General features: G+C 43.9%; 1 protein-coding gene across 2 annotated transcripts in view; it reads left to right on the top strand.

Moving 5' to 3' along the window:
- Positions 1 to 992: 992 nt before the first annotated feature.
- LOC140197502 (growth hormone receptor-like) overlaps positions 993 to 16,265 on the top strand; it is a 168,519-nt gene continuing 153,246 nt past the window's right edge. For both annotated transcript variants that reach the window (XM_072257512.1, XM_072257511.1), the window contains exon 1: positions 993 to 1,381. The gene's annotated coding sequence lies outside the window, so the exon portion shown is untranslated. The remainder of the gene's footprint in view (positions 1,382 to 16,265) is intronic.

The following is a 16,265-nucleotide window of genomic DNA, read 5'->3' as shown; positions in this document are numbered from 1 at the left end:
GGGGCAGATCATGGGAATCTGGACATGAAGGGATTTGGGAGCACACAGTCTGTGTATTCACTATCGTATCAGGGGTTTTTAGTCAAACTACCTCATGGTTGGCAAATGGTATATAGGCAAAATATGATTTAGATCAGATTAGTAGACACCTGGGTTCATTGAGATCCCTTGCTGACAAGAAGCTGAGAAGGAAAATAGTGTGGATAAAAGTAAGAATGTGACAGTGACGAGTGCACAACGGAACGTGCAAAGATTGGAGTGCTTTCTGAAGTGCGCAAAACAAAACGCTAAAGGGACAGACCGAGCGTCACTTTATACATTTAACCTGAGTGTATATAACTTATGTATTTATATTTATTGTGTTTCTTTAATTATTGTGTTCTTAATGTTACTTTTACTGTGTCCGGAGTTACAATTATTTCTTTCTCCTTTACACTGGAAGTGGCATTAAATAATGTTGAATACAACAACAGACGAACACACACACCTCGGGTGCTGCCCGAGGTGCGGAGATCCCCCGATTTTTGTGTGTCTCCCTCGGGATATCCAGCATCTGTACAATCTCTTGGGTTCGTGAATGACAGATGAGGAGCAGTTAAGGGTTGGATGACGGGAAGGGGTTGAGAGAGAGGTGGTTGGTTTAGCAGCGGCGAAAAAAACTGTTCTTGAATCTCAAGTAAGAGAAAATCTGCAGATGCTTTTCGTCTGGGCTTTCAGGTTCCTGTATCTTCTCCCAGAAGGTAGAGGAGAGGGAAGCGAATGCCCAGGTCGGCGGGCAGCAGACTCAGACTGTGTCTGGAGTCACTGGCAGTGATCATTTTTGTGCGCCTCTCATTTACGTCTCTATTTCCAAATGGGAGCGGCTTGCTGGTGTTTGAAGTGGCGGTGTGTATGTGTGTTATCAGAAGTGGCCGTGTTACCGTCTGCAAGCTCCGCGTTGTGCACAGAGGGCGCAGTTCCGCAGACTGTGCAGCGCAGGCTGGGAGGGAGGGCTTCAAGTTTCTGACTTGCTGCTGACTCGCAGTTTTGCTTGCGGGCTGACAGAGGGTTCGTAGGGTTCAGTGCGGAATCGCATAACGCTCTCCGGCGTGCCTGCGGCCAGTTCGGCCCCACTGCGGTCTCCCCGCCCATGGACGCCGTCCCTCGGGGAGAGGCGAGGGACAGCCAACCTCGGCAGCAGATCGGCGCCTGATACCGAGCTTGCCCACTGCCCCCGGGAAGAACTCCGATCGGGGTTGGGGGGTGGGGGGTAGAGCACACGGATCGCTGTGGATACACAGAGGGAAAGGAAGACGGGAGAAACAGTGGACAGAGTCGACCATCCCGCCGAGGCCAGCACGGCACGGCTCAGCTCGGCCTGGCTTAGCCCGGCCACCGCCAGGTAACAACACATCAGCCCGGAATCCGAGTTTGCCACGGTGTTTGTGTACTAAACCTGATCCATACAGATTGAAGCTCACACCACCGACGTCCACATAGCGCCTTGTGTTCAATAAGTTCAGCCTTATCCTGCCGTATTATTTCGAATTGAAATCACAGCCTTCGGCTCCCCAGTTCTTTTCCACATCTGTTAGCAATTTTTGAACGTTTTGACCCTTCCGTCCCCAAACAATTCATGTTTTGTTTGTAACTTTTGGCGAACTTGTGGGCCCTCAGAGAGAGAGAGCGAGTGCGCCAGTTTTAAGGGGGATGGGGGAGTGCCGCCTTGGAAATATTAGAATCAGGTTTTTATCACAGGCTTAGATGACGTGAAATTAATTGTATTGCAGCAACAGTACAGTGGAAAAAACATAAAATTACCATAAATAAAATAAAATACCAATAACTAGTGCAAATATAGCGGAAGAGTCTGTTCTCGAACCCTTGAGTGTGGATCTTCAGGCTTCTGTACCTCCTCCTTGATGGTAACAATGAGAAGAGGGTATGTCCTGGGTGGGGAGGGCTGTTAGAGATGGATGCTGCCTTCTTGACCATGTCCTCATGGTAAAGAAAGAGTTAAACCATGTGCTGGTCTACTCTTTATTCTCCTCCATAGACGCTGCCTGACCTGCTGAGTTCCTCCAGCATTTTGTGGTGCTGCTCTGGATTTCCATCATCTGCAAAATCTGTGGTGTTTGGTGTTTAGTGTTGGTGAAATGTCTTTTTGGCAGGGAAGAGAGAAGGATGGTTCTTTAACCAAAGTGGTTGTGATGTGGTTTATTCTTTCATAACTGAATAAACAGTGAAAATTGAAGCTTTATTTTCTACCAATATGATAACTATCTCTTAGTGAATCACCCGTCCGTTCTAATCACCGCTCAGAATGGACAGATTATATTGAGGCCCATGGAGGGCTATAGCTTAGCGGTTAGCACGACGCTATTACAGCCAGAGTTGGGAGTTCAATTCCCACCGCTGTCTGTAAGGAGTTTGTGTGTTATCCCTATCAGCGCATGGGTTTCCCCTGGGTTCTCTGGCTTCCTTCCACAGCCCAAAGATGCACTGGTTAGTCGGTGAATTGGGCATTGTATAATTAGGCTCAGGTTAAATGGGCAGATTGATGGGTGGTGTGGTTCATTGGAATGGCTTGTTCTGCACTGTATCTCTAAATAACAAAAAATAAACAGAACCAATGTAGGGAGTGAGCCAGCACGACTCCCCTTGGGGATAATTAAAGGGTACATTTTTGAATAATCCGTTAGCTTTTTATATTTAATGATTGAGAGTGAGAGAGAAGGTTTCCAAAGTTAGGACGAATGTAAAGGTTTTCACACATTGGTAAAGGAACAGTGTATTAGATGCCATGGTTTATTGTGGTATCCCTGGCTGTGATTAACACACCACCATAACACAAACCTTGAATTAGAAACCCGGAGATTTCTTTCAGAAAAATCTTGTCATATAGTGTGAACAACCAGAGTGGGGAGCCTGAAGTTGGAGGAATTATAATGGCAAACTTTTTATTACAGCCTGTACACTAAAAAAAGTACTTCATTGGTTCAGAGCAATTTGGCCAATCATCGCTGGTGTTATACAATTGTCAGGCTGTTACCTTTCCAAAGTAAAATGCATTAACTAGTTGGTGGTTTTGATATTTGAATGCAAGTAAAACAAAACCTGCAGATGCTGGAAATTTGAAACCAAAGCAGAAGCTGCTGGAAGAAGTCAGCAAGTTGTGCAGCATCTGTGACAATAGAAACAGTCAAGGTTTCAGTTTGTAACGGGGAAAGAAAGAGATACACATAGGTTTCAAGTAGGAGGGACGATGGGACAGGGATGTGTTACAACAAAGGGAATGGTTGTGATAGGCTAAGTTGAAGTGGTTTAATGAGGACAGGTATCTGCTCATTAAGCTACTAGGCAAGTGTTATGAGTTTTCAGATTTGCCCTGCAGGCAAAGTTTCTGCATGTAGTGTAGGATAAGAAAAACAAAACAGGAAGCATCTGTGGAAAGGGAAACAGTTAGTGCTTCGGATGACGGATCCTTCTTCATACCTGGATGGGGTATGTTCACTTTCCCCAGACACAGGAGGATGAGATTTAATTAGACAGAATGATGGTGATGAATTTGTTTTAAATATTTGGTTGAAGTTGTTAATGTTAGTTTTGTTTAAAATTCATTCCTGATACAGCCCTATTGATTTTTAATTCTCAAATTTTTTTTTAAAATACTGAGAGCTGCCACTTTGCATGGCCCATTGAGCGGGGGCATGAAGCTTATACTTTAACCCCACCAGGGATTAAGAAGCAAGAGTTTGCAGATGTGTGGGATCTACCACCATGAGTTGTCTTGAGATATCTAACTGTATTCGAGTTAATACTGTCATTATGTTAGTGTGCTTCATGCACAGGAGAAGTATTATGAAGTTGCTTTATCTGGAAATATTTCAGCAAGCGGGAGTAATCATGTTTTGGACAGATGCCAAGGTACAGACTATAAACTGTTTTTCCAAAAGGTCACAGGAATAAAATGAGAATCAGGTAAGTCAGGCTTCTCTTGAACGCTTCAGAAATGTAAAGTGCACCCTAGGTCATTAATGCGTTCCTCTGAAACTGACAAGATGAAAATGAGGTAGAGTGCTTAGGTGGTCAAGATGATGGCAAACATGAGGAAATCTGCAGAGGCTGGAATGTCAAGCAACACACATAAAAGTTGCTCGTGAACACAGCAGGCCAGGCGGCATCTCTAGGAAGCGGTACAGTCGACGTTACGGGCCGAGACCCTTCGTCCTGATGAAGGTCTCGGCCCAAGATGATGAAAGTTGACTTTGTTACTTGTCTCAATCTTAACTGAGGCAATTTTGCTTGAGTTAAAACTTTAAACATCATTGCAGAATTTGATTGCGGGCAGGCTCTGTGAGAGGAGGCTTTCCAGAGGAACACTAACTGCCTTTCCATTTGAAGAGGAGAACAGCATTTGAGGTCTCTGTCTTTGGCTTATGCATTTGATGAAGTTGATTTCAGGAGCTGGACTTCTCTGTAGACTTTCACTTGAACAACTCAGCTGCTAAGATATTAGCATAGATTATGTCCAACTATTTCTATTGTACAAGTATCTTAAGATGGACAAAATGCCCACCTTGCCGGCATCCAACAAACCTGGAGAGGAATTGCAATGAGAAAGCTATGAGGTACTGAAGAAACCGTCCATAATGGGTGTAGTCCTGAGAGTGTTGTTGTCTATGTGGGGCCATTTGGCCTGGTGAACCAAAACCAGTTTAATATAAGAATTCCATCAATCCTATCTCCCTTTACTGATTTACAAATACTTTCCTTTTTGATACTTTATCCAGCTCTTTTCCTAACTCCATATCTACTCCTGACAGTGTACAAATTGTGCATTTTTTTTTACTGTTGATTTCCCTCCATGGATGCTGCCTGACCTGCTGAGTTCCTCCAGCATTTTGTGTGAGTTATTCTGCATTTCTAACCTCTGCAGAATCTCTTGTGTTTATGCTTTTTTTTCTTGGGTTACTTTTGATTCTCCTGCAGGTCCTGGTTCCTGACCCCTCTGGCAATGTGGACTGTTTCTCACCATTTATGATTTTTAAAACCTCTACCACATTTGTTGCTGGGTACCAATCCAACTTCCCCCTCTACCCCATTCCCTTTGTTCCTGAGTATCAATCCAACTTCCCCTCTACCCCATTCCCTTTGTTCCTGAGTATCAATCTAACTTTCCCCCCTACCCCATTCCCATTGTTCCTGAGTATCAATCGAACTTTACCTCTACCCAATTCCCTTTGTTCCTGGGACTCAGCGATTCAGCAACACCTTCTTCCCCTCTGCCATCTGATTTCTAAATGGACGTTGAATCTTCGGACACTAACTCACTTCTTAATGTACAGTACTTCTGTTTTGCATTTAAAAAAAAATCTATCAATAAACATAATTGATTTACTTGTTTATTATTATTTTTATTTTTTTCTCTCTGCTGGATTATGTATTTCACTGAACTGCTGCTGCTAAGTTAATGGATTTCACGTCACATGCTGGTGATAATATAGCTGATTCTGATTCTGATTCTAACTTGGTTCTGTGGATTCAGAATTGCCTTGCCCACAGAGGCAGAGGATGGTAGCAGATGGAGTGAATTCTGTCTGGAAGGCGGTGACCAGTGGAGTTCTGCTCAGTTCTGTTCTGGGTCCCCTGCTCTGTGATTTTTAAAAGATAAGTGAATAAGATGAGGAAATGGAAGGGTGGGTTATCAAGTTTGCAGATGCATGAAGGTTTGTGGTGCTGTGTATAGTTTAGAAGGTTGTCATAGGCTACAATGAGACTGACACAATGCAGAGCTGGACTGTGGAGTTTAATCCAGAAACGTGTGATGTGATTCACTTTGGAAGGTTGAATTTGATGGCAGAATACAGGATTAATAGCAAAATTCTTAGCAGTGTGGAGGACCAGAGAAATCCACCTTCATAGATTGCTCAACGTTGCTGCGCAAGGTGATAGGGTGGTTAAGAAGGCGAATGGTGTGTTGGCTTTCATTAGTCAGGAGACTGAGTTCAAGAGTCACAAAGTAATATGCAGCTTTATAAAACCCTGTTAGACCATGCTTGGACATGCGTGTCAGTTCCTGAAAGGACATAGAAGTTTTAGAGATGGTGCACAGGATGTCAGAATCAGGTTTAGTATCACCGGCATGTGACGTGAAAGCAGCAGCAGTTTAATGCAATACATAAATTAAAAGAGAAAAAAAATAATAAAATTAAAAAATAAATAAGTAAACCAATTGCAGTATACGTATATTGAATAGATTTTAAAAAGTGCAAAAAACAGAAATACTGTATATTTAAAAAAAAGTGAGTTAGTGTCCAAGGGTTCAATGTCCATTTAGGAATCGGATGGCAGAGGGGAAGAAGCTGTTCCTGTTGCTTGGATTAGAGAGTATGTCTTATGAGTGTAGGTTGAGTGACCTTGGGCTTTTTGCCTTGGAGTGAAGGAGGATGAAAGGCGACTTGATAGAAGTGTAAAAGATGATAAGAGATATAGATTGAGTGGACAGCCAGAGACTTTTTTTACAGAGCAAAAATGGCTAACACGAGGGAGCATAATTTTGAGCAGATTGAAGGACAGTATGGGGGGGGGGGGGTGTCAGAGTTAGTCTTTTTTTACATGGAGAGTGGCAGGTGTTTGGAGCGCCCTACCAGGGGTGGTGATAGAGCTATCGGGGGTATATAAGAGACTCTTAGATAGGCACATTGATGATGGGAAAATGGAGGTGTATGTGGGAAGGAAGGATTAGATTGATCTTGCAACAGGCTATAAAGCTGGCACCTCACTGTGGGCCAAATGGCCTGTACTGTTCCATGATGTTCTATGTTCTACAAGTTGACACACTCAGTGATTCATGTTGAGTTATCATGATGCTTTCATCCTGGAATACCATGTTCTTACATTATAAGGTCCGGTATCCCATATACTTTTTTATCAACCTTCTGAATGCACCTGCCACATTCAGTGAATTGTGCAGGTCCCTCTGATCTTGTACTTATTTTAGAATTGTGTTCTCTTAATTAAAATTGCCATTGTCATTCTGCCAATCAAAACGCAGTGCTTAACACTTCTCAGGAGTAAATTTCATTTGCCACCTGTCCGCCCATTGCACCAGTCTGTCTCTGTCTCTGTCTCCTTGGATTCTAATAATGCCCTTACAGCTGACTCTGACTCCAATCCAGCAGGAGCTCCTGGATTGACCCGACGGACAGCTGACTCTGGCTCCAATCCAGCAGGAGCTCCTGGATTGTCCGGACGGACAGCTGACTCTGACTCCAATCCAGCAGGAGTTCTGGATTGTCCAGAGGGCTGACTCTGACTCCAATCCCGCAGGAGCTCCTGGATTGTCCGGACAGACAGCTGACTCTGACTCCAATCCAGGACAGGTTTCCCTTCCTGAGAACTATCCCTAAATTAGAAATGAACAGCAACAGCATGTGGGAGAGGGTCACAGACCAGCTGACAGGAGAATGAGCAGGAGTGGGGAGAGCCTCTGTCAGTCAATGAGTCTCCCCAGAGCTCCCAGCTCAGCCAGGCTCCCCTCAGCCCTCAATGTTGTGGCTGGTCGGAGTGACAGAACATGGAAATGTCTCGCTGTCACTCGGCAGACACGTGCAGCACCCCAGCTACTGGTGAATCTGTCCCCATCCATCACGCCATGTTCTCAAATGTAGATTTGTACGTACCATTAGCTTTATTTGTCACCTGTACATTGAAACACAGTGAAATGCATCATTTGCGTCAGTGACGACACAGTCCGTGATTGTGCTGGGGGCAGCCCGCAAGTGTCTCCACAATTCACTAACCCGAACCTGGAGCACCCAGGGGAAACCCACACAGTCACAGAGAGAACATACAAACTCCTTACAGACAGCCATGTCACTAGCTAGCATTACACTAGCTAGTAAGCAAGTTGGGCACCTGTGGCCCTTCACTACTTTCCAGTGCAACTATATTCAAAGATTCAAAGCACGTTTATGATCAAAGAATGTATAAGTTGAACGTCTTGAAATTTGTCTGCTTACAGGCAGCCACAAAGCAAGAAACTCGAATATACCCAAGTTAAAAAAAGACCTAAAACCACCGCACAGAGAGAGAGAGAGAGAGAGAGAGAGAGAGAGAGAGAGAGAAAGAGAGAGAGAAAAGGAAAAAAAAACACACACACATTGTACAAACAATAGAAGCAAGCCAACAGCATTCGGAACCAGACTGAATCCCAGATCCACTCCTGGAGCAGCTAGAGTAGGCCGGAGCCGGATCAGTTTGGCACCACGGAGAAAGGAATGAACATTCGCAGGAGAGCAGGTGGAATTAGCCTGACCCTCGCCTCTACACCTGACACTCGGGGTTCCAGTCTATCTGGGCCAGCATTTAAATTGTCCAGCCACCAAGTAGTGCCATGTTCCACGATCCAAATCCAGGTTCCTCGATACGCCTGGGCCACCTGCCCGAAGCCGTTCTTGATCTCACGCAACAGGCTCAGCGTTTAGAGTGATCCAACCTCGCAGGCTCGTACATGAACACGTCGTACCTCGCAATGCGCCAGTACAGCTTATCTCCTGAACCGGCCTTGCCTCTGCCTGTGGCGATAGTTCACCACAGTTTGCTTCATGAAAGATGTTATAAGTAATGTTTTTAGCTGATTCTCTTGCCTTATGATTTACCAGTAAGCTATTGCACATCTTCGGTAGTGCCTTCTTAATCTGATCTTTGCCTTCGACCCACTTTCCTGCTTACACTTGGTGGTCCTTAACTTCCTTATCATTGGAAATCTTCCTTGATCTGAATCTATTTCATGACTCCGTCTCTATAGGTTTTGGGTAAATAATTCCAAAAATTCATGCCTTCACAGAACATATTCTTCACCTGAGTGGGAAATATTTTCTCTGTCAAGACCCCCCTGAATTTGATATTTCAGAAGATTAGCTCTCACTCCCTTTGGAGTCGGAGGGAGATGTAACGGAGGAGCCCTCTAGGTTCACACTGACCATCAGCCACACATTTACTCTGATCCAGTGATAGACATCCAGCCCCCTCAAGATTTCCTTGGAAGACAACAATCCTTTCATAAGCACAGGAGAATCTGCAGATGCTGGAAATCTGGAGCAACACACACAAAAAGCTGGAGGAACCCAGCAGGCCAGGCAGCATCTGTGGAAGAGTACAGTCAACGTTTCAGGCCGTGACCCTTCATCAAGACTGGAAAGGAAGGGGGAGGAGGCCAGAATCAGAAGGTGGTGGTAGGAGGTGAAGGAGTACAAGCTGGCAGGTAATAGTTGAGACCAGGTGAGGGGAAGTTGGTGAGGGGGTGGAGAGAGAAGCTGGGAGGAGACAGGTTGAAGAAGAAGGAACAACGAAGACTTTCTTGCCTTCCTCATGCTTTGCTGCACCCCGTATGAGGACGCCTTGGTCCTTCTGTTCAGTAGGGTGGCATGGTAACATTACAGTTAGCACAATCCCTTCATAGTGCCAGCAATCACCGATTGGACTTTGTTTTCTGCTCCTCTCTGTAAGGCGTTTGTACATTGTCCCCGGGACCATGTGGGTTTCCTCCCACGTTCCAAAGACACTCGGGTTAGGATTAGTAAGTTGTCGGCTTGTTATGTTGGCACTGGAAGCATGGCAACACTTGCAGGCTGCCCCAGCATATCCTCACTGATTTGATTTAACTTGAGTGACACATTTCACTGTACATGTGACAAATAAAGCTAATCTTTAATTAATTAATTAAGTTATTCAGAGCTAAAGCACGGAATAGGCCCTCCAGCCCTTTGAGCCGCATAGCCTAGCAATCTGATCTAACCCTAACTCAATCACGGGACAGTTTCTACTGATCAATGAACTTACCCGGTACGTCTTTGGACTGTAGCGTGCTGGGAAAATCCGTGCATCCCACAGTGTCGCCTCACCTGGGGGGACTGTTTGGAGCCCTCAGTGGTGGCGAGAGAAGAGGTGCCGGGGCAGGTCTTGCAGATTTAAATGGCAGGAGGGAGATCAAGGGTGTCACATATAGCACGTCCCTACAGAAAATGGAGAGTGGGGGGGAGTAGAAAGATGTAGGATCCTGTTGTAGATGGTGGAAGTTATGGAGAATTCTGTGCTGGATGCAGAGGCTCATGGTGTGGATACTATGTCATCCACAACCTGTGAACCTTTCGAGGACCTTTCATCTCATGTTCTCAGTGTTTTTGCTTTAATTTTTTCTCACTCTTTTTGTAGTGCACATTTTTGTTGTCCTTTGCACATTGGTTATTTGTCCACCTTGTGTGCAGTTTTTCATTGATTCTGTTGTGTTCCCAGGTTGTATATGGTGACGTGTACTTTGAAAATAAATGTACTTTGAACTTTGAGTAATGTGCTGGATAAGGAGGCTTCTGTTGACCTTAATTATGTGCTACAATCTCTGTGCCTGTCCTGTTTTCAGATATTGTGGAATTTTCCCTTTGACCCACATGACCTTTTAATGGGCACCATACTCAACTCTAATTTTGAGGGAAAGTCCTCTGCCCTCCCTTCCTGACATTTACCTCTTAAAGGTGTCTCTAGCTCAAAGACTGAGTGTGACTAAGAACAGAGAGGCTGTGCTTTTGTTGATGATGTGTGAATAGTTATTACAGGTTAAGCACTCTTTATTCAAAATGCTTCGAGCCGGAAGTGCTCTGGATTTTGGAATAGTTTGGGAATGGGACCCATGTCTAAACACAAAATCCATTTGCATTACATATATAGCTTTTACATTTACCCTGAGGGTGGTTTTAGATAATATTTTCATAATTTTATACAAAAAACCAATAATGCATGCATTGAACCATCAGTAAGTATCACTACTTCGGACCCGTGGGTTAACAGTCAGTGGCTTTTTGTTATCCTGGCTCTGAATTTATTTGCTACTGCTAAGCAGTCAGTGTCTTACATGCGTTCATCAGACATATGCACTTGACAATAAAAATTATTACATATCATTAATGTAACACGTGCATGGTAACAAAAGCAGCACCATTTGTATAAGTGTTCAAAACAGTTTGGATTTTGGAGGTTTTTGGATAAGGGGTGCTCAACCTGTTCTTGTAGTGCTGCTTATAATTTTCAAACAACTAGTAAACTACTGAAAGGTCTCTGATTTGAAACATAAACTGCTTCTCATTTCCACAGATGCTATTAGATTAAAGAGTGTTTACAGCATTTGGTTTCCACCTTGTAGATTTCTTTGACATTTACGGTTACTTTCTACGTACACCGTCAGTTGTTATTATTATTTGAAAGTTTTGGTTAAATGACTCCTAAATTTAATGCCAGGGAATGTGTCCATCAGGAGTTAGTAAATTCTTCCGTGACCATGTTGGTTTCCCCTGGGTTCTCTGCTTTCCTCCCATAACGCAAAGACATCTGAGTTAGCAGGTTTATTGCTCATGTGGGAGCATTTGGGCAGCATGGGCTTGTTTGCCCAGAAGGGTCTATTACCTATCTCTAAATTAAAAATTAAATGAAACCTCTAGTTTGTGTAACATCTCCTGTAACTGGATTGTTTGGTCTGTTGGATCGCACTCGCTCCAAGGCCAGTGTGTTTTCCCGATAGTCTGTAGTTATGCATTGCTGCTGACTCTCCTGACCTCTGCGCCATAATTTCTATTCCCATATCCTTTAAATATAAATAACAGAATATCATTGTTTTCTGTCCCTGTCCATTATATTTGTATTGATCTACAGTATGTACAATAACCTTCCGATCTCTGTGGGCATTCAGCACTACTAGCTTTTAAATACTTAATAAAATTGCACTGGATGAGGACAGATCAACTTTACCTGAAGTAAAATCTCTTTTATGAAGACACAATTGCATGGAGGATATCAACAACTCCATTTACTCCACCGATACCACTTGAAAACTGTTTACTGCAGTTTTGACTATGTGTTCAATCTGTTATTATCTTAATGGTGTAAGATTCCTTCTGCAATCTCAGTAAATTTTGTAATCTTGGAAATGTGGTTTTAAAGTCATAGAACACTACAGCACAGAAACAGGCCCTTCAGCCCTTCTGGTCTGTGTTAAACCATTAGTCCGCCTTGTCCCATTGACCTACACCCACACCATAGCCTTCCATTTTTTAATTTTTGTGTGCTATACTCTGCCAAAGCCTCGGCAACCACTTTTCAAGTGGTTGTCTTGGAGGAAAGATTCTGTGAGTGGTCCCCCACATCCTTCTCACAGCCGCGCAGATTTTTTTAACGAGGCCGAGTTGCGAGCTTGACACTCAACCCGGCATGGATGGAAAGCGTGCCTGGGAGCGGCCCGACTGGATTTGAACTCGGGAACCTTCGCTCCGGAGTCCGGCGCTGATGTCACTGCGCCACCAGCCAGCCCTCCATACCCCCCCTCTAATCCATTTACCTGTCCATATTTCTCTTAAATGTTGAAAATGAACCCACATCCACCTCTCGCTGGTAACTTGCTCCACATTCTCATCACCCTCTGAGTGAAGAAGTTTCCCCTCATGTTCCTCTTAAATATTTCATCTTTCAACCTTAACCCATGAGTTCTAGTTGTAGTGGAGAAAGCCTGCTCGCATTTACCCGATCTATAGCCCTCATAATTTTGTATACCCCTATCAAATCTCCCCTCATTCTCCTACGCTCCAGAGAATAAAGTCCGAACCTATTCAACCTCTCCCTATAACTCATGTCAAGTCCCGGCAACATCCTTGTAAATTTTCTCTGCACTCTTTCAATCTCATTTACATATTTCCTGTAGGTAGGTGATCAAAACTGCACATCAAATTAGGCCTTGCCAATATACCTTCTACATAACATCCCATCTCCTGTACTCATTGATTTATGAAGGCCTATGTGCCAAAAGCTTTCTTTACAAACCCATCCACCTGTGATGCCACTTTCAAGGAATTATGGACCTGTATTCCCAGATCCCTTTGTTCTTCTGCAGTCCTCAATGCCCAAACTGGTCACTCCCAAAGTCTAATACCTCACATTTGTCTGCATTTCCAGCTGGTCCAAATCCTGCTGTAAGCTTTGAAAATCGTTCTCGCTGTCCAGTATACCTGTAATCTTGGTATCTTCCACAGTTAACTGCATTATCATCCAAATCATTGATACAGATGACAAACAACAAAATACCCAGCACGGATCCCTGTGGCACACCACTGGTCACTTGCCTTCAGTCAGAGAGGCAACCATTTACTACCACTCTCTGGCTTCTCCCGCAAATCCAATGTCTAATCCAGTTTGCCTCATCCTGAATGCTGAGCAACTGAATATTCTTGACCAGCCTCCTATGTGGGACTTTGTCAAAGGCCTTGCTAAAGTCCATGTAGCCTTCCATTATCAACTTCTGTGATAACTTTCTCGAAAAACTCTATAAAATTGGTTAGACACGACTTACTACGCATTAAACCATGTTGACTATGCCTATTCAGTCCTTGTCTATCCAAATTACTGATATATTTGGTCTTTAGAATACCTTCCAATAATTTCCCCACTACTGACTCACCAGCCCTGGCTTATTGTTAGATCCTTTCTTAAACAACAGGCAAACATTGGCCAACTTCCAATCTTCCAGCACCTTACCATGGCTAAGGATGATTTAAATATCTCTGCAATTTCTGCATTAGTCTCCCGCAGGGTCCGAGGGAACACCTCGTCAGGCGCTGGGGATTTATCCAACAAAATTTGCATCCAGCCAGCAAACACCTCCTCCTCTGTAATCTGTACAGGGTCTATGACTTCTCTGCTGCTTTGCCTCACTTTTATAGACTCTGTGTCCATCTCCTGAGTAAATACAGATACAAAAAATTAATTTAAGATCTCCCCCATCTCTTTTCACCCCACACATAGATTAACATTCTGACCTTTCAGAGGACCAGTTTCTTCCCTGCAATCCTTTTGCTCTTAATATTTTTGTAGAATCCCTTAGGATTCTCCTTCACCTTGTCTGCTAGAGCAACTTCATGCCTTCTTACAGCCCTACTGATTTCTTTTTTAACTTTTCTCTTGCATTTCTTATACCCAAGTACCTCACTTGTTCCTGCCTCTCTTCACCTGCTATGCACTCCTTCTGTTTATAATCTTGTCAAATATCTCAATATCTGTCAAAAACCAAGGATCCCGAAACGCGTAATTCTTGCCTTTGATTCTAACAGGAACATACAAACTCTGTACGCTGTACCATGAAATTAGTGGCGTTATGATTACTGGATGCAAAGTGTTCCCCTAGACAAACCTCTGTCATCTGCCCTGTCTCATTCCCTCATAACAGATCCAGTATTGCACACACTCCAGTTGGGACTTCCATGTACTGATTCAGGAAACTTTCCTGAACGCATCTGACAAACTCTTTCCCATCCAGCCTTTTACAGTATGGATGTCCCAGTCAATATGTGGAAAGGTAAAATCACCTACCATCACAACTTTATGTTTCTTACAGCAGTCTGCGATCTCTCTGCAAATTTGTTCCTCTAAATCCTGCAGACTGTTGTATGGTCTATAATATAATCCCATTAACATGGTCATCCTTTTCTTATCCCTCATTTCTACCCGTAAAGCCTCACTAGACGAGCTCTCTAGTCTACCGTGTCTGAGCATTGCTGTGACATTTTTCTTAACTAGTAACGCAGCCCCTCCCCTTTAACCCCTCCCACTCTGCAACTCTCATTTAACCCCTCCCCCCAGCAAATCTTCCTGCTAGTAGTCTTCTACTTTATGGCAACAGAGCATTGTAAACTCAGCCAGCTCCAGCTCCAGCTCCATCATGGGCACTAGCCTGTCCAGCATTGAGGATACCTGCAATAGATGATGCCGTAAGAAGGCAGCATCCATCATTAAGGACCCAGCTCGTTTTTCTCAAGGAGGAGGTACAGGAGCAGGAGCCTGAGCAAACACACTCACCGTTTGATGAACATCATCTTCCCTTCTGTCATCAAATTTCTGAATGCCCCACGAACACTACCTCACTATTTTGCTCTCTTTTTGAAATTCTTATTTACTTATTCCTTCTTGTAACTTACATTATTTTTTATGTATTGGACCATACCATAAGACCATAAGACATATGAGCGGAATTAGGCCGTCTGGTCCATCAAGTCTGCTCCGCCATTCAATCATGGCTGATCCTTTTTTTCTCTCCTGCTCAACCCCAGTTCCCAGCCTTCTAACGGTAACTTTTGATGCCATGACCAATCACGAACCTATCATTCTTTGCCTTAAATACACCCAATGACCTGGTCTCCACAGCTGCATGTGGCAACAAATTCCACAAATTCACCACCCTTTGGCTAAAGAAAGTTCTCCGCATCTCTGTTTTGAAAGGGCACCCCTCTACCCTGAGGCTGCGCCCTCTTGTCCTGGACTCTCCCACTATGGGAACCATCCTTTCCACATCTACTGTGTCTAGGCCTTTCAACATTCGGAAGGTTTCAATGAGATCCCCCTTCATCCTTCTGAATTCCAGCGAATACAGACCCAGAGCCATCAAACGGTCCTCATATGATAACCCTTTCATTCCTGGAATCATCCTTGTAAACCTCCTCTGGACCTTCTCCAACACCAGCACATCTTTTCTAAGATGAGGGGCCCAAACTGTTCACAATACTCAAAGTGAGGCCTAACCAGTGCCTTATAAAGCCTCAGCATCACATCCTTGTTCTTGTATTCAAGACCTCTTAAAATGAATGCTAACATTGCATTTGCGTTCCTCACCATCGACTCAACCTGCAGGTTACCCTTCAGGGTGTTCTGCACAAGAACTCCCAAGTCCCTCTGCATCTCAGATTCCTGGATTTTCTCCTCATTTAGAAAATAGTCCACACATTTATTTCTACTACCAAAGTGCATGACCATGCATTTTCCAACATTGTAATTCATTTGCCACTCTCTTGCCCATTCTCCTAATATATCTGTGTCCTTCTGTATCCTACCTGTCTCCTTCTCACTGTCTGCCCCTCCAACAATCTTCATACCATCTGCAAACTTGGCAACAAAGGGTCTATTTCGTCATCTAAATCATTGATATACAGCATAAAAAGAAGTGGTCCCAACACCAACCCCTGCGGAGCACCACTAGTAACTGGCAGCCAACCAGAAAAGGATCCTTTTATTCCCACTCGCTGCCTCCTACCAATCAGCCAATGCTCTAACCATGTTAGTAATTTTCCTGTAATACCATGGGCTCTTAACTTGGTAAGCAGCCTCATGAGTAGCACCTTGTCAAAAGCCTTCTGAAAGTCCAAATATACAACATTCACTCCATCCCCTTTATCTATCCTACTTGTAATCTCTAA

The sequence above is a fragment of the Mobula birostris genome, chromosome 5 (genome assembly GCF_030028105.1).
Source record: "Mobula birostris isolate sMobBir1 chromosome 5, sMobBir1.hap1, whole genome shotgun sequence".
In the NCBI taxonomy this organism is placed as follows: domain Eukaryota; kingdom Metazoa; phylum Chordata; class Chondrichthyes; order Myliobatiformes; family Myliobatidae; genus Mobula; species Mobula birostris.
This window is presented reverse-complemented; position numbering and strand designations above follow the sequence as displayed.